This window comes from Eubalaena glacialis, chromosome 4 (assembly GCF_028564815.1).
Source record: "Eubalaena glacialis isolate mEubGla1 chromosome 4, mEubGla1.1.hap2.+ XY, whole genome shotgun sequence".
NCBI lineage: Eukaryota > Metazoa > Chordata > Mammalia > Artiodactyla > Balaenidae > Eubalaena > Eubalaena glacialis.
The window spans coordinates 109,507,784-109,531,775 of record NC_083719.1 but is presented as its reverse complement, the minus strand read 5'-3'; the positions used below and the strand labels follow the sequence as shown (position 1 = coordinate 109,531,775).

Sequence of the window (23,992 nt, the reverse complement as noted above, 5' to 3'; positions counted from 1 at the left end):
TTCCCTGAATGTAAATCATTTTGAAGGATTCAGAATGTATTACCAGATTACAATAAAGGTTTATGATATTCCTTAACAAAACTGAAAGCAACATTATAAATTTTCAGGAAGAAAACAAAGTTCTTATCCCACTTTTTCAAGATTATAATAGCAGAATCTAAAGAAAAGATGGACAAGTACATGGACGTCTTGAGTTGGGGGGGTGGGGAAGGGTGGTGTTACAGAGCTTTAAAATAGAATCAACTAAATAATCCATCCTGCGACTCAAGACTCCTCAAAGACATTAGATTCATCACCAACCCTCTCTCCCCTACCCCCGTACACAACACTAGGTCCTAAGAACAAAACAGAGATGCACACTTTAGGGAGTCTTTTTGTCAGTGTGCATTCCAAAGCCAAATACAAATTATTTCTCGATTATTATGTTCCTACTATCCATGTCCCTCATTCCTATAACTAGCACAAAAAAGAGAAGGTAAATGATTCCATTTTTATAACAGAGAAGGCAACAAAATCTATGAGATTAAAAGCCAATACTCAAATATACAGGAGAGGAGCTGATTTTCATGGTAAAGTTGAATAAAAACAAATAGCAAATCGTAGAATTAACCAATTGAAAATGTGTTACACACAAGTCATCTTAAATCAAAAGCCAAACTTCATTCATAATCCTAGAGGAAAGCAGTGTGGTCAAAGAAAGGAATGTGCATTAAAAGAATCTCTATAATTTTTCAAATCTATGAATTGATTTTTCAAATCCTCTACTGTTCAAATAATTCAATTCACTAAATGGGCAATGATGGCTTTTTAAGAAGACAGAACTAGTAGACATAGCAGGGATATAAACATAGCCCTTGACATCACAAAGTTTATAATGGGCTACAAAGGCAATATACACAAACATTACTGGACAGCTCAAAACATAATGAAGTACAAATGCCAGTGGGTAATCAGAGAGAGGAGGATCAAGTGAACTGGGATGATTTCCACAACAAGTAACAGAAAATCTAAAGGCAAAACTGCCTAAACAATAAGAAAATTTATTATCTCACATAATAAGGAATCTACAGTGAAGGTGGTTCTAGGAATAGTGAATGTGGCTCCAGTTCTACTTCTCTGGAATTCTCTTCCCTCTGCCCACCTTTAGGTAAGGGAATCACCTTCAGGCTGGTAGCAAGATAGCTATAGCAGTTCCAGATGTCACATCCAGATAAAACAAGCTCTACGGGAAGGACCATCTCTTTTCTTCTTTCTCAAAAGCAAGAAAACTTTTCCCAAGAGCCTCTTGCAGACTTTCCTTTTATTTCCCATTGGCCGAAACTGGATCTCATGCCCATTCCTAAAACAATCACTTCCAATGGCAATGAGACCTACCATAACCAAGATTAGAATGGATGCTAGTAACTATCATGACCATCACTTTAGTGATGGTTGAATATATCAAGGAAGACAGGCCTTGGAGGATGGTATTACTTGGACTAGGGTAAAAAAAAAGATAGAAACACATAGGCAAAGGAAGGGATGTGTCTAACTGAAGAAAGTCGAACTGCAATCACACATTAAACACACTTTTAGGGATAAAGAATTCTTTTAAACTGTGCTGGAGTCATCTTCTGTTAACACAAAAATTAACTTACTATTCAACAGTCGGTAAATGCTAAGCATGCAGGAGTTGCTGTCCTCTCTTTAAGGGAAGGATTTAGGATAATTACCAGTGGGGATAGTCAGACTCACCACTCACTCCTTGTCTATAGAGCTATCTCTGGGTTGAGAACATTCCATAATACAGATGCCTGTAGACTCACTGTCAGTATAAGTTGTTCCTTGAAGGTTTCTTCTCATTTGGGTCCGAGGTTTTACTCAAAAATCCACACACTCACAACTGGCCCTATCTGCAAATGAAAGCATGCAATTAGGAGGCAAAATGCTGCAGGGAGCAATTCCTTCCTCCCCCACCCACCTATAATTAACTGATCCGCATGAAAACTGAACTTAAAACACCAGATTCACCAAGCCCCATGTTCAAACTAAGCAACTCGCATTTCAAAGGTTGTAATGTGCTCATTACACAGTCACCACCCGTTTCCCAGCATGTAAATTTATTGTCGTGTCCACAGTATACCAGGTGCAACTCTTACGCACCGAGCAAAATCCAACACACATTTATGTTTGGTGGCAGCACACAGGACTGGTCTGCACAGCGTGTTAAAGGAGAGCTGCCTACAGTTACAAATTAGAAGACTTAACATAAAAATCAAAATATCTGACCTCTCTTAAAAAAAAACAGAAGATCTGGCAATACTGGACCCACCTTCCCACCTGGTAACAATCTGTTGGATTGACCAGCAGCTAATCCTTCAGATGGGATATGGGCTTTGCAGTTCTCCACAGATGTCATCACTCTCTTACATTATAAACCCAACTCGCAGTTATCTGTCTGGAGTCTGTTTGCATCTCAGCTTGCAAACTCTGCTATATATTTATAATAGCTCATGGGAAACATTTATTACTGTCAAAGCCAAGCCTGTTTTTCTGCCTTATGGATATAATATAGCATAGGAATAACCACACTGGCTTTGGAGTCACAGGGCCCTAGGTTTGAGATCTAATTCTGCAAATAACTAGTTGTGTGATCTTAGGCCTATTTTTAACCTAAGATGTATTTCTTCACTTACAATCCTTCGAATAAACATATAAGCACTTAACAAAGCCAACAAACAACAGGCCTAAAACCCAACATGTCAAGGCTGAACTGATGATCCCAAATCCATTGCTTTCTCAGTCTTCCTCATTTCAGTAAATTGGACTGGGATCCATGCAGTTTGTGCTGAAACCTCTAAGTCCTTATCATACACGCTCCCTCATCCTCCCGAAAACATCACCGAAGTGGTTGATTCTCTAAATATATAATGTGAACTGATTCTTAGAATCCCATAAAAACCATAAAAACAAACAGCAATTCCTCCCTCAGAATTACCTTCCTGAAACTGCCTATAAATTCAACTATTTAAATAATGACAGTTTGAAATTTCAAAGTTCCATATTAGAAGGAATACTAGTATTTCATAAAAAGAAAACATTGGGGATGCCACATATCAAAGTGATGCATTACATTTTGTAAGCTTACACATTTCTTCACATCTAAGCTGACAATGAACTAGGACGTTATGCTTAATCCGAAAATGTAATTAAGAAAACTGAAGGATGACCAAAACTAATGAGTGAGTTTAGGAAGGTTGCAGGATACAAAAATCAATACTCAAAAATCAATTCTTTTTCTATAGAACACTTGTTCACTTACCCTACAACCCAGCCATTCCATTCCTAGGTGTTTACCTAAGAAAAATGAAAGTTTATGTCCACAAAAGCAGCTTTATTTTTGTAAGAGCCAAAAACTAGAAACAACTCAACTGTCCACCAACAGATGAGTGGATACACAAAATGTGGTAAAGCCATTCAATGCATTACTACTTGCAACAAAAAATAATACTGGGACTTCCTTGGTGGTCCAGTGGGTAAGACTCCACGCTCCCAATGCAGGGGGCCGGGTTCAATCCCTGGTCGGGGAACTAGATCCTGCATGCAAGCCACAACTAAGAAGTCCACATGCTGCAACTACAAGCCCACATGCCACAACCAAGACCCGGGGCAGCAAAAATAAATACACATTTTTAAAAAATAATAATATTATACACTCATTAACATGGATGAATCTCAAAATCATTATGCTGAGAAGCCATATCAAGAGTATACACTGTAGAATCCATTTACTTAAATTCTAGAATCTTGAGTGATGGAAAGCAGTTCAGCTGATTGCCTGGGAACAGGGTAAGTGGCCAAGAGAAGAGGAAGAGCCTATAAATGGCTAAAAAGCAACTTCTGGGGGTGACAGATATTTTCATTACATTAAATGTGGTGATAGTATCACAGGCATATATATGTCACAATTTATCAACCTACTCACTTTCAGTATGTGCAGTTAATTTTAAGTTTAAAACAAAGTAATTCACTGCATATTAATAACTGGTAGCAAGACTGATTAATATGAAAAGCAGAACCCCTTTAATGCGTTAAGTTTTGAAAATCATGGCCACATGTACACCTAAAACTAACATAACATTGTTAATCAGCTATTCTCCAGTATAAAATTTAAATTCTTTAAAAGAAGATTTTAAAAAAAAGAAAGAAAATTATGGCCACAATCTTTCTCTCTTCAGAAAATAACTCTTTCAAAAGTATGTCTCATGCGTGTAAATCAATTAAGTTAGAACACATCCTCACACTATAAACAAAAATAAACTCAAAATGGCTTAAAGACTTAAATATAAGACAAGACACCAAAAACTCCTAGAAGAGAACATAGGCAAAACATTCTGACATAAATCATACCAAGGTGTTCTTAGGTCAGGCTCCCAAGGCAATAGAAATAAAAGCAAAAATAAACAAATGGGACCTAACCAAGCTTATAAGCTTTTGCACAGCAAAGGAAACCATAAACAAAACAAAAAGACAACCTGCAGACTGGGAGAAAATATTTGCAAATGATGTGAGTAATAAGGGCTTAATTTCCAAAATATACCAACAGCTCATACAACTCAATAACAAAAAAGCAACCCAATCGAAAAATGGGTAGAAGACCTAAATAGACATTTCTCCAAAGAAGACATACAGATGGGCAAAAAGCACATGAAAAGATGCTCAACATCGCTCATTATTAGAGAAATGCAAATCAAAACTACAACGAGGTACCACCTCACACAGGTCAGAATGGCCATCATTAAAAAGTCTACAAATAACAAATGCTGGAAAGCGTTTGGAGAAAAGGGAGCCCTCCTACACTGTTGGTGGGAATATAAATTGGTGCAGCCACTATGGAAAAGAGTATGAAGGTGCCTCAAAAAACTAAAAATAGAGCTGCCACATGATCCAGCAATCCCACTCCTGGGCATATACCCAGACAAAACTATAATGCGAAAAGATACATGCACCCCTATGTTCATAGCAGCACTATTTACAATAGTCAAGACATGGAAACAACCTAAATGTCCATCAACAGATCAATGGATAAAGAAGATGTGGTGGGGCTTCCCTGGTGGCGCAGTGGTTGAGAATCTGCCTGCCAATGCAGGGGACACAGGTTCGAGCCCTGGTCTGGGAAGATGCCACATGCCGCGGAGCAGCTGGGCCCATGAGCCACAATTACTGAGCCTGCGCGTCTGGAGCCTGTGCTCTGCAACAAGAGAGGCCGCGATAGTGAGAGGCCCGTGCACTGCAATGAAGAGTAGCCCCCGCTTGCCACAACTAGAGAAAGCCCTCGCACAGAAACGAAGACCCAACACAGCCATAAATAAATAAATGAATGAATGAATGAATGAATGAATGGTTAAAAGAAGATGTGGTGTATGTATATATATAATGGGATATTAGCCATAAAAAAGAATGAAATAATGCCATTTGCAGCAACATGGATGGACCCAGAGATTACCATACTAAACAAAGTCAGAACGAGAAAGACAAATACCATGATATCACTTATATGTGCAATCTAAAATACAACACAAATGAACATATCTACAAAAAAGAAAGAGACTCGCAGATACAGAGAACAGACTTGTGGTTGCCAATGGGGCGGGAGGGTGGGGGAGGGAAATACTGGGAGTTTGGGATTAGCAGATGCAAACTATTATACATAGGATGGATAAACAACAAGGTCCTACTGTACAGCACAGGGAACTGTAGTCAATATCCTGTGATAAACCATAATGGAAAAGAATATGAAAAAGAATAGATATATGTGTGTAACTAAATCACTACTGTACAGTAGAAATTAACACATTATAAATCAACTATACTTCACTAAATTTTTGTTTAAAAGTATAATATCTCAATGCTAAAGATCAAAAACATAATTACTGATCACAAAGAAAATATGCGTCAAAAATAGCACTCTAACTAACCTAGTATAATATGGCATGGGCAAAAAGGAAAAGTGGTAAATTTCAACGTTATTCATTCAATTGTAGTCCACAAAGCACGTCAGTCTTTCATCACATTGGTAGCAATTAGATTAAAAGATATCAAGGCATTTCACTGTCAACCCAAAAGACATTTTAATATATCATTTGATATATTGGCATTCATCTGGGTATCACTACTAAAATGTACTTCAGATTCTGCTTAGAATTAATGAAGTCATGAAATAAGATTCAATTTACTTGTTAAATGCTGGCATGGCTTGGTGCTTTTGTACCATATTAAATGCCACCTCTAACCCCATCCACCCGTTATTTGTATTGAAGAGACAGAGCAAACTGCATTACTTCCTGAGCTGAACTTAACCATTAAATTTCAGACAGCATCAAAACTGCGTACTCCCATCTCCACCCAGAGATTTCTATTCTCCAAGTTAACCAGTCTCAGTTCCACTGTACTGCTATGAAAAAAAAGGCTGAATCTTCAAAGAAATGAGTTAACAGTGCTACCTTTCAATACCTTTAACGGCTGTCACAGAGAAAAATCATATTAGTTCTGCATCATCCCAAATGGCAGAACTAGAGTGAATGAGTAGGGGCTATATGTTCTATCTGAGGCACTGCTGCCTAAAGGTGGAATGTCCTGCCTTGGGATACCTATCATCAGAGGCTGGGATATTAAGACAGTGATTCAAAAGTCCCAAAGACAATAAAATAAAATAAATAAAATAAAGTTTTAAACGCTTAAAAAAAAAGTCCCACGGACAGTTGCTTTAGTTCAAGTTTATGATTTCTTCCAATCCTCAGATCACCTTATGAACTTAAAAGTAAAATCTATTCTTAAATGCCCAAATCCACTGCAATTCGAAAGTCTGCAGTTTAAGCTGATCAAACTAATAAGAAGCTAAATTACTCTAATTTTTTTAAACTTTTTATTACTCTAATTTAGAAAGAAAAATGTGCTAAATACGTGTCCCATTTCCTTGCTCATTTAATGTCAAATACCAATTCCTTTTTCTTCCCAAAGAAATATACATCTAACAGGGATAAAGATCTGTAAGAAATCTAGTTCAATGTCCTCATTTTACAGACTCAGAAAGGTAAAGAAATTTGCCCCAAATCTCATAACTGATCAGTATAATGCCTATTAGCACTGCAATAAATCACTGCCATTTATTTCCTCTGTAAGTACACTGTAAACAAATGCATATGACCATTCTCTTAGGTTAAGTGAAGGAAGGAAGCAAGCAAGAAAGCAAGCAAGAAAGAAAATAGGCTCTGGAATCAAACTGTCTAAGTTTGAATACTGGCTCTGCCACTTGTTAGATGTGTTGACTTTAGGCAACTTATTCACCATGCTTCACTTTCCTAAGCTGTAAAATGGGTATAATTCCTAAGGCTATTTTGAGGTTTAAATTAGGTTAATACATGTAAAATGCCTGAAACATGGTCTGGCACAGAGTAAGCCATCAGGAGTGTGAACATCAGAAGGGGAATGGGGTTTAAAATACGATATAACATTATGAGACTAATTTTCTCAGCAAGTCAGAGGACATTTTAAAATACATATACAGGGACTTCCCTGATGGTCCAGTGGTAAAGAATCCACCTTACAATGCAGGGGATGCGGGTTCAATCCCTGGTCAGGGAACTAATATCCCACATGCCACGGGGCAACTAAGCCCGCATGCCACAACTACTGAGCTCACGCACCTCAACTAGAGAGCCCAAGTGCCACCAACTACAGAGCCCACGTGCCTCAACTACAGAGCCCACGTGCCCTGGAGCCTGTGCGTCACAACTGGAGAAGAGAAAACCCGTGCGCCACAACTAGAGAAGAGAAAACCCACATGCCACAACTAAAGGGAAGCCCGCGCGCTGCAACGAAAAAGTTTAGGATATAATAACTTTTAAAACGACTTTGAAGACTAACAAATATTTGGTTTCTGATTTATACATAAGGAAAAGGGAAAGGCAAGGGAGAATTTTAAAGTTTTAAAGTTTCCTAATGTTTCACAGAATTGTAATGGCTATGAGTACAAGAAGAAAAACTACTGAGAACAATGGGGTGAAAAAAAAGACTGTCCTCTCTGCTGTACCTTGAGGTTAAACTGATCTGGAAAGGAAGCTATTTTCTCAGGAGTGAGAATAAAACTGCAAAAAGAATATAAGGTATTCTTATTTTTTAAAAAGCACATAAAATGTCTAAATTAGTAACTCACTGTCATGTTTAACTCATTACTACTTACAATGCCCATACTCCCATTTTACAATATTTAGAGAGAAAAAAAATTATTTTCACTAAAACATCCGCTTTAATAAATATGTTGCACTCTTCAGTATGATTTTATTCAGGGAGATGGGATGGTTTTTTCTCCCCATAAGAAAAACTTTTATAGTAAGAGTTTTTAAAAATAAACTAAACTTGTATCTTTCTATACAACTTTCCAAAACACTTCTACATATATGAAACGCTGTAACAGGGAAGCAGCTTAAACTGGAAAGCCTGTTATGGGTTGAATTGTGTCCCATTCTCTCTCCCACCCCCCAAGAAAAGATATGTTGAAGTCCTAACCCCCCAGGACATCTGAATGTGACCTTATTTGGAAATAGGGTTGTTGCATTTATTAGTTAAAATGAGGTCATACTGGAGTAGGGTGGGCCCCTAAATCCAATATGATCAGTGTCGTTATGAGAAGCTGGCATTGTGAAGAAGACAGAGAGACAAACAGAGAAAACCACATTATGACAAATCAGAGATTGGATTATGCACCTGCAAGCCTAGGAATGCCGAGGATTGCCAGCAAACCACCAGAAGCTAGGGAGAGGCAAGGAAGGATTCTGCTACAGGTTTCAGGAGGAACATGGCCCTGCTGACACCCTGATTTTGGACTTCTAGCCTCCAGAACTATGAGGCAAGTTTCTGTGGTACTTCATTATAGAAGCCCTACGAAATGAATACAGCTTCCATTTGATTAGAAGAGTGAAAAAAGTCAGACAAATCTAAATGCTACAGTCATGATCACTACAACCCACTACCCAAACAAAACAGGATTTTGGCCTTGCTCTGGAACAGTCACTGTCAACAAGGTCTCCAGCTCATCAGAAGTGAGTCCATGTTTCTATTAACTATCCCATTTATTCACTACCTAGGCTAGACGGCTATCTAGGCCACTAGGTTTTATAAATGTATGTGCTTTTCCATCATTTTCTAATTGGACAGTTTTCCACGTTATTTTACATCTTACTTACTTATTTTGACTATGTCGTAACACATAGTAAAATGGGATATAAAGTGTTTCATCCTCACTCCCTGTCCACAAATCACCCTTCACTCCGAAGACAACCATTATTAACAGTTTTTTTAATGTATCTTTCCACTGAGATTCCATGCATTTAGGAAAATATATCATATATGTGATAGACATCAATGGTAACATATTCTGTGTATCATTCTGCACCTTGTTTCTATCACTTCACCAATCTTTGGAGATCATTCTGTATATGTAGGACTTATTTGTTGTACAGCATTTCACTATATAGATGCATAATATATTCAACCAATCTCACAGAGATGGATATCTAGGTTGCTGCCAGTATTTATCTTTATCACAAATGATGCTGTAACGGCTTTTTATCGTCTTCATTGAGTCCTTTCTTTGCCATCCTATTTAAAACTGCAATCCCCTGTTCCCTAGCCTGGCAGTCCCCATCTTGCTCCCATGCTTTATTTTTCCTCACAGTGCTTTAAATTTTTTTGGCATTCTATATATACATTACTCACTTATTACTTTTCTTCACCAGTAAGAACATAGGGTTTTATGAAGAGACAGATTTTTGTTTTCGTTTGCAGCCGAACGCCTAATTCCTGAGTGCCTGGCATATAGTGAGAGCAGTTAAGTATTTATTGAATAACTCAACGCCTTTATTTAATCCCACAAAAGAAAAATATACATGATAACTAAAAAGTACAATACATCTTCCCCTTCAAGGCAACATAAGCCATATTTCCCAAACTGATCAGTAATTTGTCCTTTTTATTTTGTATTAATTTTCTATATTGTGTCAAATGAGATTGTTACATTTTAGTTTGATCCAGATTTGATATACCCTGTGAACCCTCGAGTGCCTCAATTTAATTTAGCCTATTTGACCAAGGATAATGTTTCCTGGTCCTTCAGAATATTAACCCAAATAGCAGGTACTTAACTGAGTCTCTGCTTCCTTATACGTAGTGGCCCTCCTACACTGACAATGTCATTAACATGCAATTTCTCCTACCAGCTGTGCTTTTTCAGTCATGAGAGAGTGACTCAGTATGGTATTATTTCTGATAAATACAGAGGGGGCTGAAATTTCAACTTACCTTGAGAAAGTACATGTTTCATTTGTCCCAACTGCCTTCATAAGGAATTAAGATGTGGTAAATTGTGTAATTCTCTTGCAGAGAAATCAGTCTGCATTTCAACTGGGCCCTGGCACACTAGGGCCTAAAAGTAAAACAGTCACTGACAAATTGTTCATTGGGGATGGGCAGGTGGGAATACTTTAAAGAAAAATAAGAAAAGGAAAATAGGTTCTTACTCATTTTTAGATTATTAAAATCTGACAAGTCTGGGGACTTCCCTGGTGGTCCAGCGGTTAAGAATCTGCCTTCCGATGCGGGAGACATGGGTTCAATCCCTGGTCGGGGAACTGGGATTCCACGTACCGCGGGGCAACTAAGCCCGCATGCCGCAACCACAGAGCCCACGTACTCTGGAGCCCACGTGCCGCAACTACAGAGCCCACGTACTCTGGAGCCCACGTGCCGCAACTACAGAGCCCACACGCTCTGAAGTCCGCACCACAACTACAGAGAAGCCTGCGTGCCACAACGAAGAGCCCGCACACCGCAACGAAAGATCCGCGTGCCGCAACTGAGACCCAATACAGCCAAAAAAATAAATACTTAAAAAAAAGAAACTGACAAGTCTGCAACTTGTACTATAAAAATCTCTATGTGTTCAACTATTCAACATTCAAATTTATAAGTATATATATTATTATTATTCAGTATGAAGATCTCCATTTTAAAGAAGCTTGATAGTCAATAGTTTGTTCCAAGAGAACATGGCAGACTGATTTCCTAACAACTTTAATTCTACCCATTTCTGCACAAGTACAACCAACCATGTCTGCGACCAAAAGCCAAATAACCCCTAAACTTAGCAAAGGAATCATTAGCAAGATTCATGGGTACTAGGTCATGTTTATTACAAGAGCACTTTGTAGGGTTCTTTGTGCTTAAGAGCAGAAGGGAAAAGATGATATGTGAAACTGCAAGATGGGACTTCCCTGGTGGCCCAGTGGCTAGGACTCTGCACTCCCAATGCAGGGCGCCCAGGTTCAATCCCTGGTCAGGGAACTAGATCCCACATGTCCCAACTAAGGGTTTGCATGCCACAACTAAAACATGCCATAACTAAAACATGCCGCAACTAAAGATCCCGCACACAGCAATGAAGATCCTGCATGCCACAAATAAGACCCGGCATAGATAGATAGATAGATAGGTACACAGATACATAGATAAAAAAATAATTTTTAAAAATGTTAAATTCTGTTAAAAAAGAAACTGCAAGATAACTTAGATGTAAATGACAATCTTGATCTTACATGCATTTCGAAATTGGATTACTGAAAAAGATAATACTTCACATTTTTTTAAAACAGTTATGGGCATATAACAATAATTTGGAGACTTTTTAAATGAAAAAATAAGTGTGCTGGACTGCTTATGAAGGCTTTCCCCACACCCAAAAGTCTTTATATTGATCCATGTTTCCTTCTAACATGTTTAAGGTTTTCTTTATTATACTCGACTCTGGAAAACCAAAAATTCATCTTGGTGTCAAGTATGAGGTAAAGATCATTTTCCTTTTTTTTCTAATTCTTCTATTTTAATAATCACTTCCATAAGGCTCTGATTACTACGTTCACTGGTTCATGGACTACTGTAAAAACCACTCTGTTTCATCATAAAGTCAGTTATAAATTTGTCAAACAAAGCTTTCAAGGCAAAATTTAAAAGTAAATGAGATAGGGACTTCCCTGGTGGTGCTGTGGTTAAGAATCCGCCTGCCGATGCAAGGGACATGGGTTCGAGCCCTGGTCTGGGAAGATCCCACATGCTGCGGAGCAACTAAGCCCGTGTGCCACAACTACTGAGCCCGTGTGCCTAGAGCCCGTGCTCCACAACAAGAGAAGCCACCGCAATGAGAAGCCCGCGCACCACAACGAAGAGTAGCCCCCGCTCGCCGCAACTAGAGAAAGCCCGCGCACAGCAATGAAGACCCAATGCAGCCAAAAATAAATAAATAAATTTATTTAAAAAAAAAAAAAGTAAATGACATAATTTACTTTGAAGGATAAATGCACAATACCAATTAAAGCAGAAGATATGCTGCTCCCCTAACTCAAGGGTCTTCAACCCAGTGTAAGGTTTGATATTTTGCAGGAGGTACTTGGGTCTGGACAGTTTCAGGAAATCAACTTCCAGATCTCTAACTTCCTCCTGTACTCTTTTCTAAAACTGATGGGCATCATTCATTCTCTTTTTCTACCTTCCCTTTCACAATAGCTCTTATACATTATAGAAGAAAGTCATACTTCTAACTCATCTCAAAGCTTAGTAAGGTACTTGGCTTCAAGAAATCTCCAGTGCACCAAAGGGATAACTGGGAGGATGAGGAGGAATCTCATGTAAGCAAAGCACGAAATACTGAAACTAACTCATGGCAAGACTCCTTACCTAATGAACCAATTAATGTTTGAATTCCGAAGTGAAAGTAGTTAGTCCAGTGGTTGTTCAATGCAGACGTTGTCATTTTAGAATTAAAAAAAAAGGGACTTGCCTGGTGGTGCGGTGATTAAGAATCCGCCTACCAATGCAGGGGACATGGGTTTGATCCCTGGTTCAGGAAGATCCCACATGCCTCAGAGCAACTACACCTGTGCGCCACAACTACTGAGCCCGTGCACCAAAACTACTAAAGCCTGTGCTCCGCAACAAGAGAAGCCACGAAAAGCCCACGCACCACAAAAAAGAGTAGCCCCCCCTCGCCACAGCTAGAGAAAGCCCACGCGCAGCAACGAAGACCCAACGCAGCCACAAAAAAAAAAAAAAAAAAAAGAAAAACCTGAAAAAGAAGAAAGATCATTTCTGACAAGAAAACATACCGAATCTAGCTGGTTGACAATGAGAACTAACAAGTTCTATAGCAACATTTTCCTGTAAAGTGAATAAGCAGAACCCACAGGGTCAGGGTTTTTGGCAAGTAGTGTTTATTTCTTGCAATGAACTCTGACACATACAGTATTTCAAGTTCAAAATATGCACTGCCTAATTTCTTCACAGAATTGGAACAAAAATTTTTACAATTTGTATGGAAACACAAAAGACCCCAAGTAGCCAAAACAATCTTGAGAAAGAAAAACGGCGCTGGAGGAATCAGGCTCCCTGACTTCAGACTATACTACAAAGCTACAGAAATCAAAACAGTATGGTACCAGTATAAAGACAAAATATAGATCAACAGAACAGGATAGAAACTCCAGAAATAAGCCCAAGCACCTATGGTCACCTAATCTACGACAAAGGAGGCAAGAATACACAATGGAGAAAAGAAAGTCTCTTCAATAAGTGGTGCTGGGAAAACTGGACAGCTACATGTAAAAGAATGAAATTACAACACTCCTTAATACCGTACACAAAAATAAACTCGAAGTGGATTAAAGACCTAAATATAAGGCCGGATACTATGAACCTGTTGAGAGGAAAACATACGCAGAATACTCTGACATAAACCACAGCAAGATCTTTTTTGATCCATCTCCTAAAGTAATGAAAATAAAAACAAAAATAAACAAATGGGACCTAATTAAACTTAAAAGCTTTTGCACAGCAAAGGAAACCATAAACAAAACAAAAAGACAACCCACAGAATGGGAGAAAATATTTGCAAATGAAGTAACCGATAAGGGATTAATCTCCAAAATATACAAAGAGCTCATGCAGCTCAATATGAAAAAAACAAACAACCCAATCAAAAAATGGGCAGAAATGTCCAAAGATAAATGCATAAAGAAGATGCAGCACATATATATATAACGGAATATTACTCAACCATAAAAAGGAACGAAATTGAGTTATTTGCAGTGAGGTGGATGGACCTAGAATCTGTCATACAGAGTGAAGTGAATCAGAAACAGAAAAACAAATACCGAATACTAACACACATATATGGAATCTAAAAAACCAGTACTGATGAACCTAGTGGGAAGGCAGGAATAAAGACGCAGATGTAGACCACAGACTTGAGGACACAGTGGGGGAAGGGGAAGTTGGGACGAACTGAGAGAGTAGCATTCACATACATAACTACCAGATGTAAAATGGATGGCTAGTGGGAAGTTGGTGCATAGCACAAGGAGATCAGCTCAGTGCTTTGTGACCACCTAGAGGGGTGGGATAGGGAGGATGGGAGGAAGGCTCAAGAGGGAGGGGGCAACTTCCCTGGTGGCACAGTGGTTAAGAATCCACCTACCAATGCAGGGGACATGGGTTCAGGCCCTGGTCCAGGAAGATCCCACATGCCACGGAGCAACTAAGCCCATGCGCCACAACTACTGAGCCTGTGCTCTAGAGCCCGTGAGCTGCAACTACTGAGCCTGCATGCCATAACCACTGAAGCCTGCGCACCTAGAGCCCGTGCTCCACAACAAGAGAAGCCACCAAAATGAGAAGCCCACACACCGCAGCAAAGAGTAGCCCCCGCTCACTGCAACTAGAGAAAGCTCGCGCACAGCAACAAAGACGCAATGCAACCAAAAATAAATAAATAAATAAATAAATTTCTAAAAAAAGGAGGAGAGAATATGGGGATATATGTATACTTATACCGATTCACTGTGCTGTACACCAGAAACTAACATGACGTTGTAAAGCAATTATACTTCAAAAAAGATTAAAAAAGAAAATAAGGATGGGATGCAGGGAAGGCTTTGAGAATAAACAAATGAACAAACAAAAAAAGAGGCAGAAGATCTAAACAGACATTTCTCCAAAGAAGACATAGAGATGGCCAAAAAGCACATGAAAAGATACTCAACAGAAACTAACACAACATTGTAAAGCAACTATACTCCAAAAAATATTAAAAAAAAAAAAAAGATAAGGATGGGATGCAGGGAAAGCTTTGAGAATAAACAAACAAACAAACAAAATGGCAGAAGATCTAAATAGACATTCCTCCATAGAAGACATACAGATGGCCAAAAAGCACATGAAAAGATGTTCAACATCACTAATTATTAAAGAAATGCAAATCAAAACTACAATGAGGTACCACCTCACACAGGTCAGAATGGCCCTCATCAAAATATCTACAAACAACAAGTGCTGGAGAGGGTGTGGAGAAAAGGGAACCCTCCTACACTGTTGGTGGGAATGTAAATTAGTATAGCCACTATAGAGAACAGTATGGAGATTTCTTAAAAAACTAAAAATAGAGAGCAGACAGCAGAAGCAAGAAGAACTACAATCTTGCAGCCTGTGGAACAAAAACCACATTCACAGATAGACAAGATGAAAAGGCAGAGGACTATGTACCAGATGAAGGAATAAGATAAAACCCCAGAAAAACAACTAAATGAAGTGGAGATAGGCAACCTTCCAGAAAAAGAATTCAGAATAATGATAGTGAAGATGATCCAGGACCTCGGAAAAAGAATGGAGGCAAAGATCAAGAAGATGCAAGAAATGTTTAACAAAGACCTAAAGAATTAAAGAACAAACAAACGGAGATGGGGACTTCCCTGGTGGCATAGTGGTTAAGAATCCGCCTGCCAATGCAGGGCACATGGGTTCAAGCCCTAGTCCGGGAAGATCCCACATGCTGTGGAGCAAATAAGCCGTGTGCCACAACTACTGAGCCTGCGCTCTAGAGCCCGTGAGCCACAACTACTGAGCCCACATGCCACAACTACTGAAGCCTGCGCGCCTAGAGCCCGTACTCCGCAACAAAGAGAAGCCACCGCAATAAGAAGCCTGTGCACCGCAACGAAGAATAGCCCCCACTCGCCACAACTAGAGAAAGCCCACACTCAGAAATGAAGACCCAACACAGCCAAAAATAAATAAATAAATTTATTATTAAAAAACAAAAAAAGAGACGAACGATAACTGAAATGAAAACTACACTAGAAGGAATCAACAGCAGAATAACTGAGGCAGAAGAATGGATAAGTGACCTGGAAAACAGAATGGCGGAATTCACTGCTGCGGAACAGAATAAAGAAAAAAGAATGAAAAGACATGAAGACAACCTAAGAGACCGGTGGGACAACGTTAAACGCAACAAAATTCGCATTACAGGGGTCCCAGAAGGAGAAAAGAGAGAGAAAGGACCTGAGAAAATATTTGAAGAGATTGCAGTCAAAAACTTCCCTAACATGGGAAAGGAAATAGCAACCGAAGTCCAGGAAGCGCAGAGAGTCCCAGGCAGGATAAACCCAAGGAGAAACACGCCGAGACACATAGTAATCAAATTAACAAAAATAAAGACAAAGAAAAATTATTAAAAGCAACAAAGGAAAAATGACAAATAACATACAAGGGAACTCCCAAAAGGTTAACAGCTGATTTACCAGCAGAAACTCTACAAGCCAGAAAGCAGTGGCACGATATATTTAAAGAGATGAAAGGGAAGAACCTACAACCAAGATTACTCTACCCGGCAAAGATCTCATTCAGATTCGATGGAGAAATCAAAAGCTTTACAGACAAGCAAAAGCTAAGAGAACTCAGCACCACCAAACCAGCTCTACAACAAATGCTAAAGGAACTTCTCTAAGTGGGAAACACAAGAGAAGAAAAGGACTTACAAAGACAAACCCAAAACAATTAAGAAAATGGTCATAGGAACATACATATCGATAATTATCTTAAATGTGAATGGATTAAATGCTCCAACCAAAAGACACCAGCTCACTGAATGGATACAAAAACAAGATCCATATATATGCTATCTACAAAAAACCCACTTCACACCTAGGGACACATACACACTGAAAGTGAGTGGATGGAAAAAGATATTCCGTGCAAATGGAAATCAAAAGAAAGCTGGAGTAGCAATACTAATATCAGATAAAATAGACTTTAAAATAAAGAATGTTACAAGAGACAAGGAAGGACACTACATAATGATCAAGGGATCAATCCAAAAAAAAGATATAACAATTATAAATATATATGCACCCAACATAGGAGCGCCTCAATACAAAAGGCAACTGCTAACAGCTATAAAAGAGGAAACCGACAGTAACACAATAATAGTGGGGGCCTTTAACACCTCACTTACACCAATGGACAAATCCTCCAAAATGAAAATAAATAAGGAAACAGAAGCTTTAAATGACACAAAAGACCAGATAAATTTAGTTGATATTTATAGGACATTCCATCCAAAAACAGCAGATTACACTTTCTTCTCAAATGCAAACGGAACATTCTCCAGGATAGATCATATCTTAGGTCACAAATCAAGCCTCAGTAAATTTAAGAAAATTGAAATCATATCAAGCATCTTTTCTGACCACAACACTATGAGATTAGAAATGAACTGCAGGGAAAAAAACGTAAAAAACACAAACACATGGAGGCTAAACAATACGTTGCTAAATAACCAAGAGATCACTGAAGAAATCAAAGAGGAAATCAAAAAATACCTAGAGACAAATGACAATGAAAACACGAAGATCCAAAACCTATGGAATGCAGCAAAAGAAGTTTTAAGAGGAAAGTTTATAGCTATACAAGCCTACCTAAAGAAACAAGAAAAATCTCAAATAAACAATCTAACCTTACACCTAAAGGAACTAGAGAAAGAAGAACAAACAAAACCCAAAGTTAGTAGTAGGAAAGAAACCATAAAGATCACAGCAGAAATAAATGAAATAGAAACAAAGAAAACAATAGCAAAGATCAATAAAACTAAAAGCTGGTTCTTTGAGAACATAAACAAAATTGATAAACCATTAGCCAGACTCATCAAGAAAAAGAGGGTTAGGACTCAAATCAATAAAATTAGAAATGAAAAAGGAGAAGTTACAACAGACACCGGAGAAATACAAAGCATCCTAAGAGACTACTACAAGCAACCCTATGCCAATAAAATGGACAACCTGGAACAAATGGACAAATTCTTAGAAAGGTACAACCTTCCAAGACTGAGGCAGGAAGAAAAAGAAAATATGAACAGACCAATCACAAGTAATGAAATTGAAACTGTGATTAAAAATCTTCCAACAAACAGAAGTCCAGGACCAGATGGCTTCACAGGTGAATTCTATCAAACAGTTAGAGAATAGCTAACACCCATCCTTCTCAAACTCTTCCAAAAAATTGCAGAGGAAGGAACACTCCCAAACTCATTCTGTGAGGCCACCATCACCCTGATACCAAAACCAAAGATACTACAAAAAAAGAAAATTACAGACCAATATCACTGATGAATATAGATGCAAAAATCCTCAACAAAATACTAGCAAACAGAATCCAACAACACATTAAAAGGATCATAAACCACGATCAAGTGGGATTTATCCCAGGGATGCAAGGATTCTTCAATATACGCAAATCAATCAATGTGATACACCATATTAACAAATTGAAGAAAAAAAACCATATGATCATCTCAATAGATGCAGAAAAAGCTTTTGACAAAATTCAGCACTCATTTCTGATAAAAACACTTCAGGGCTTCCCTGGTGGCGCAGTGGTTGAGAATCTGCCTGCCAATGCAGGGGACACGGGTTCGAGCCCTGGTCTGGGAGGATCCCACATGCCGCGGAGCAACTGGGCCCGTGAGCCACAACTGCTGAGCCTGCGCGTCTGGAGCCTGTGCTCCGCAACGGGAGGCCGCGATAGTGAGAGGCCTGCGCACCGCGATGAAGAGTGGCCCCCGCTTGCCGCGGCTGGAGAGGGCCCTCGCACAGAAACGAAGACCCAACACAGCTAAAAATAAATAAATAATTAAAATCCCTAAAAAAAAAAAAAAAAACACTTCAGAGAGTGGGCATAGAGGGAACCTATCTCAATATAATAAAGGCCATATACAACAAACCCACAGCAAAGATCATTCTCAATGGTGAAAAACTGAAAGCATTTCCTCTAAGATCAGGAACAAGACAAGGATGTCCACTCTCACCACTATTATTCAACATAGTTTTGGAAGTCCTAGCCATGGCAATCAGAGAACAAAAAGAAACAAAAGGAATACAAATTGGAAAAGAAGTAAAACTGTCACTGCAGACGACATGATACTATACATAGAGAACCCTAAAAATGCCACCAGAAAACTACTAGAGCTAATCAATGAATTTGGTAAAGTTGCAGGATACAAATTAATGCACAGAAATCTCTTGCTTTCCTATACACTAATGATGAAAAATCCAAAAGAGAAATTAAGGAAACACTCCCATTTACCATTGCAACAAAAAGAATAAAATACCTAGGGAGACAAAAGACCTGTATGCAAAAAACTGTAAGACACTGATGAAAGAAATTAAAGATGATACCAACAGATGCAGAGATATACCATGTTCTTGGATTGGAAGAATCAATACTGTGAAAATGACTGTACTACCCAAAGCAATGTACAGATTCAATGCAATCCCTTTCAAATTACCAATGGCATTTTTTACGGAAAATCTTAAAATTTGTATGGAGACACAAAAGACCCCGAATAGCCAAAGCAGTCTTGAGGGAAAAAAACAGAGCTGGAGGAATTAGACTCCCTGACTTCAGACTCTACTACAAAGCTACAGTAATCAAGACAATATGGTACTGGCACAAAAACAGAAGCACAGATCAATGGAACAAGATAGAAAGCCCAGAGATAAACCCACGCACCTATGGTCAACTAATCTAGGACAAAGGAGGCAAGGATATACAATGGAGAAAACACAGTCTCTTCAATAAGCGGTGCTGTGAAAACTGGACAGCTACATGTAAAAGAATGAAATTCGAACACTCCCTAACACCATACACAAAAATAAACTCAAAATGGATTAGAGACCTAAATGTAAGACTGGACACTATAAAACTCTTGGAGGAAAACATAGGAAGAACACTCTTTGACATAAATCACAGCAAGATCTTTTTTGATCCACTTCCTAGAGTAATGGAAATAAAAACAAAAATAAACAAATGGGACCTAATGAAACTTCAAAGCTTTTGCACAGCAAAGGAAACCATAAACAAGACGAAAAGACAACCCTGCGAATGGGTGAAAATATTTGCAAACGAATCAACGGACAAAGGATTAATCTCCAAAATATATAAACAGCTCATTCAGCTCAATATTAAAGAAACAACCCAATCCAGAAATGGGCAGAAGACCTAAACATACATTTCTCCAAAGAAGACATACAGATGGCCAAGGAGCACATGAAAAGCTGCTCAACATCACTATTAGAGAAATGCAAATCAAAACTACAATGAGGTATCTATCACCTCACACCAGTTAGAATGGGCATCATCAGAAAATCCACAAACAACAAATGCTGGAGAGGGTGTGGAGAAAAGGGAACCCTCTTGCACTGTTGGTGGGAATGTAAATTGATATAGCCACTATGGAGAACAGTATGGAGGTTCCTTAAAAAACTAAAAATAGAATTACCATATGATCTAGCAATCCCACTACTGGGCATATACCCAGAGAAAACCATAATTCAAAAAGACACGTGCACCCCAATGTTCCTTGCAGCACTATTTACAATATCCAGGAAATGAAAGCAAGCTAAATGTCCTTTCACAGAGGAACAAAGAAGATGTGGTATATATACACAATGGAATATTACTCAGCCATAAAAAAGAATGAAATAATGTCATTTCCAGCAACATGGATGAACCCAGAGATTGTCATAATGAGTGAACTAAGTCAGACAGAGAAGGACAAATACCGTATAATAGTGCTTGTATGTGGAATCTTAAAAAATGGTACAAATGAACTTATTTACAAAATGGAAATCGAGTCGCAGATGTAGAAAACAAACTTATGATTACCGGGGGGGGGGGGGGAAGTGGGGGGTGGGGGATAAATTGGGAGATTGGGATTGACATATACACACTACTATATATAAAATGGATAGCTAATAAGGACCTACTGTATAGCACAGGGAACTCTTCTCAATACCCTGTAATGACCAATATAGAAAAAGAATTTAAAAAAGAGTGGATATGTGTATAACTGATTCACTTTGCTGCACAGAAAAAACTAACACAATGTGAATCAACTATACTCCAACAGAAAATAATTTTTAATGCAGTGCCTATAATTATCTTTCCCCTCTCCATTTTAGAAGTAAAATTCACAAGAATCAGAGTTATTCCACACTACAGTTATGAATTAAAAATTTGATGTAATTATGAAGCATTAAAAGTTCTTGTAACAGTAGTCGGAAATGCTATTTATAACATAATTATTGGCTCAACATAAAATAGCAACATTCCTAACAGTGAATGACATTGATTTTCTTGGCTGAATAAACTTACATCAGTTAACATACACAGCTATAGCTATGGTCATTTTTTCTAATGTTTCTTTTACTCTGATAATAAAAGAAATATACGCTTGTGAAAAGTATGAAAAATACAGAAAATTTTTAAAAATTTGATAATCACCATCTCCCAAAGCTACATACACTGAATAACAGCTGTACATGTACAACCTTGTACCTACTTTAGCACTCTGACAATCACTTCCCCCTGAAACTCTCCAAAATAAATTACTAATAGATAGTACATGAGATGTACTTAATTTAACCCTTCCTCTTTACTAAAAAATTAAGTAATTTTCAATTTTTCTTCAATATAAATAATGCTTCAGTGAACATTTTTGGATAGAAAGCTTTTTTTCACGAGAAAAGATACATGGTCAATCCATACAAAGGAATACTATTCAGCTACAAAAAGGAAGGAGTACTTACACATGTTAAAACATGGCTGAACCTTGACACACTAAATGAAAGAAGCCAGTTATAAAAGGCTACATATTTCCTATACTGTTGGTGGAAATGTAAAATGGTGCAATCACTTTGAAAAACAGTTTAGCAATACCTCAAAATGTTAAACATCAAGTTATCTTGTAACCCAGCAATTCTACTCCTAAGTATATACCTAAATCAAAACATACATCGACACAAAGTTGTATATAAATGTTCATGGCGCCATTATTCATAATAGCCAAAATGTGGAAACAACCCAAATATCCATTAATTGATGAATGGATTAACAAAATGTGGTATATATCCAGACAAATGAATAACATTCAGCCGTAACAGAAAATGAAGTCCTGATAAATGGTACAAGAGATGAACCTGGAAACATTATGCTAAGTGAAAAAAGCCACTCACAAAAGGCCACATATTGTATGATCTCATTTATATAAAATGTCCAAATGAGGCAAACCCAGAAAGACAGAAAACTGATTAGTGGTTGCCAGGCACTGGGAGGAAAGGAGGAATGGGGAATGACTGCTAATTTCTTTTGGGGATGATGAAAATATTCTAAAATTAAATAGTGGTGATACTTGCACAGAACTGATTATATGCTTTAAAAAGGTGAATTATGATTTATGAATTACAATTCTGACACCAACTGTGACATGCAGAACACACCAACACCAAGCAATTCTCCAACACCAACTGGGGGTCTTATAATTCAACTCAATTCTGACAATATGTACCTAGAGATAACATCACATCCCATAAGTTAAGGGCTCAGTCCTACAAGACTTCTCCCCTACCCCTTTCAGAAGTCAATCATAAACCCAGGTTGTCACCTGTGCTTCTGAGGGTCCCACGAAGCTCTTCTCAGGTTCGATTAATTTGCCAGATCGACTCACAAAATTCTGAGAAACATTTCACTTACTAGACTACTAGTTTATTTATAAAAGGACATAATTCAAGAACAGTCACGTGATGCACAGGGCAAGTAATGGGGAAAGGGACACAGGGTTTCCATGCTCTGAGCACTCCACTCACCCAGCACCTCCACATGTTCACCACCCAAGATGCTCTCCAAACCCTATCTTTTTAGGTTTTTGTGGAGGTTTCATTACATGGGAATTGATTGATTAAATCATGGCGTTGGTGATTCAACCTCCAGCCCATCTTTCCTCTTCAGGTCAGAGGGGTGAGGCTGAAAGTTCTAACCCTCTAACCACTCTTTTGGTTTCCTGGCAACCAGCCCCCAACCATACAAGCTTTCCAAAGTCGTTCATTAACATAACAAAAGACACCTTTACTGCTCTCACTGATAAAATCCCAAGGGTTTTGGGAGCTCTGTGCCAGAAACAGGGACTAAAACCAAATAAATATTTCTTATTACAAGTCACACTATCTCAATAAAGCTGTTACAAAAAAAGGAAAATAACATCCTCCCTCAAAAAAAAAAATAAAGTGGGGGGTTGGGGGGGAAGGTTACTTCTTTAAGGAATACTCCTGCAGGCAGAAATACTACTCTTTGATATATGCCAAACTGCTTTCACAAAGGGTTCTACAGAGTTATACTCTCTCCAGTAATGTATTGATATTTAGTACCTATGTCGCTGTACTCAGGTGAAAGAGCACCATTTCCTAAATCTTAAATCTGATAAGAGAAACTTGCTATTGATTATTATTAAAGTTGAACACTTTTTCCCTATTCTAGTCATATTTTTCTTTTGCAAAGGGCCAGCTGGTCAGCTGTTAGCCTTTAACATAAACATCTTTATGCCTGCAGTTGTTAACACACAAATGCTTCTATTTCTCATTAAACAGAGAAACTACTTTCTTACCATTCTGGCCAGCAGTAATGAACTCATCCTGAGTTCTACTTCAACTTTTAACTTTAAAACTTTCCTTGAGGTCAAAATACTTTTTTAAAAAGCTGCAATAACCACTCTCCCCCTCAAACAGGCAGATTAAAAGGACAC

At 38.3% G+C, this 23,992-nt stretch overlaps 1 protein-coding gene across 4 annotated transcripts in view; it reads right to left on the bottom strand.

The window, feature by feature from the left end:
* Nucleotides 1-23,992, bottom strand: part of CDC42SE2 (CDC42 small effector 2) — a 130,010-nt gene that overhangs the window by 92,312 nt on the left and 13,706 nt on the right. For 2 of the 4 annotated variants that reach the window (XR_009700765.1, XM_061188135.1), the window contains exon 2: nucleotides 1,735-1,892. The exons of 1 other annotated variant lie outside the window; for it this stretch is intronic. The gene's annotated coding sequence lies outside the window, so the exon portion shown is untranslated. The remainder of the gene's footprint in view (nucleotides 1-1,734; nucleotides 1,893-23,992) is intronic. One more of the 4 variants, XM_061188136.1, reaches the window with a different exon arrangement.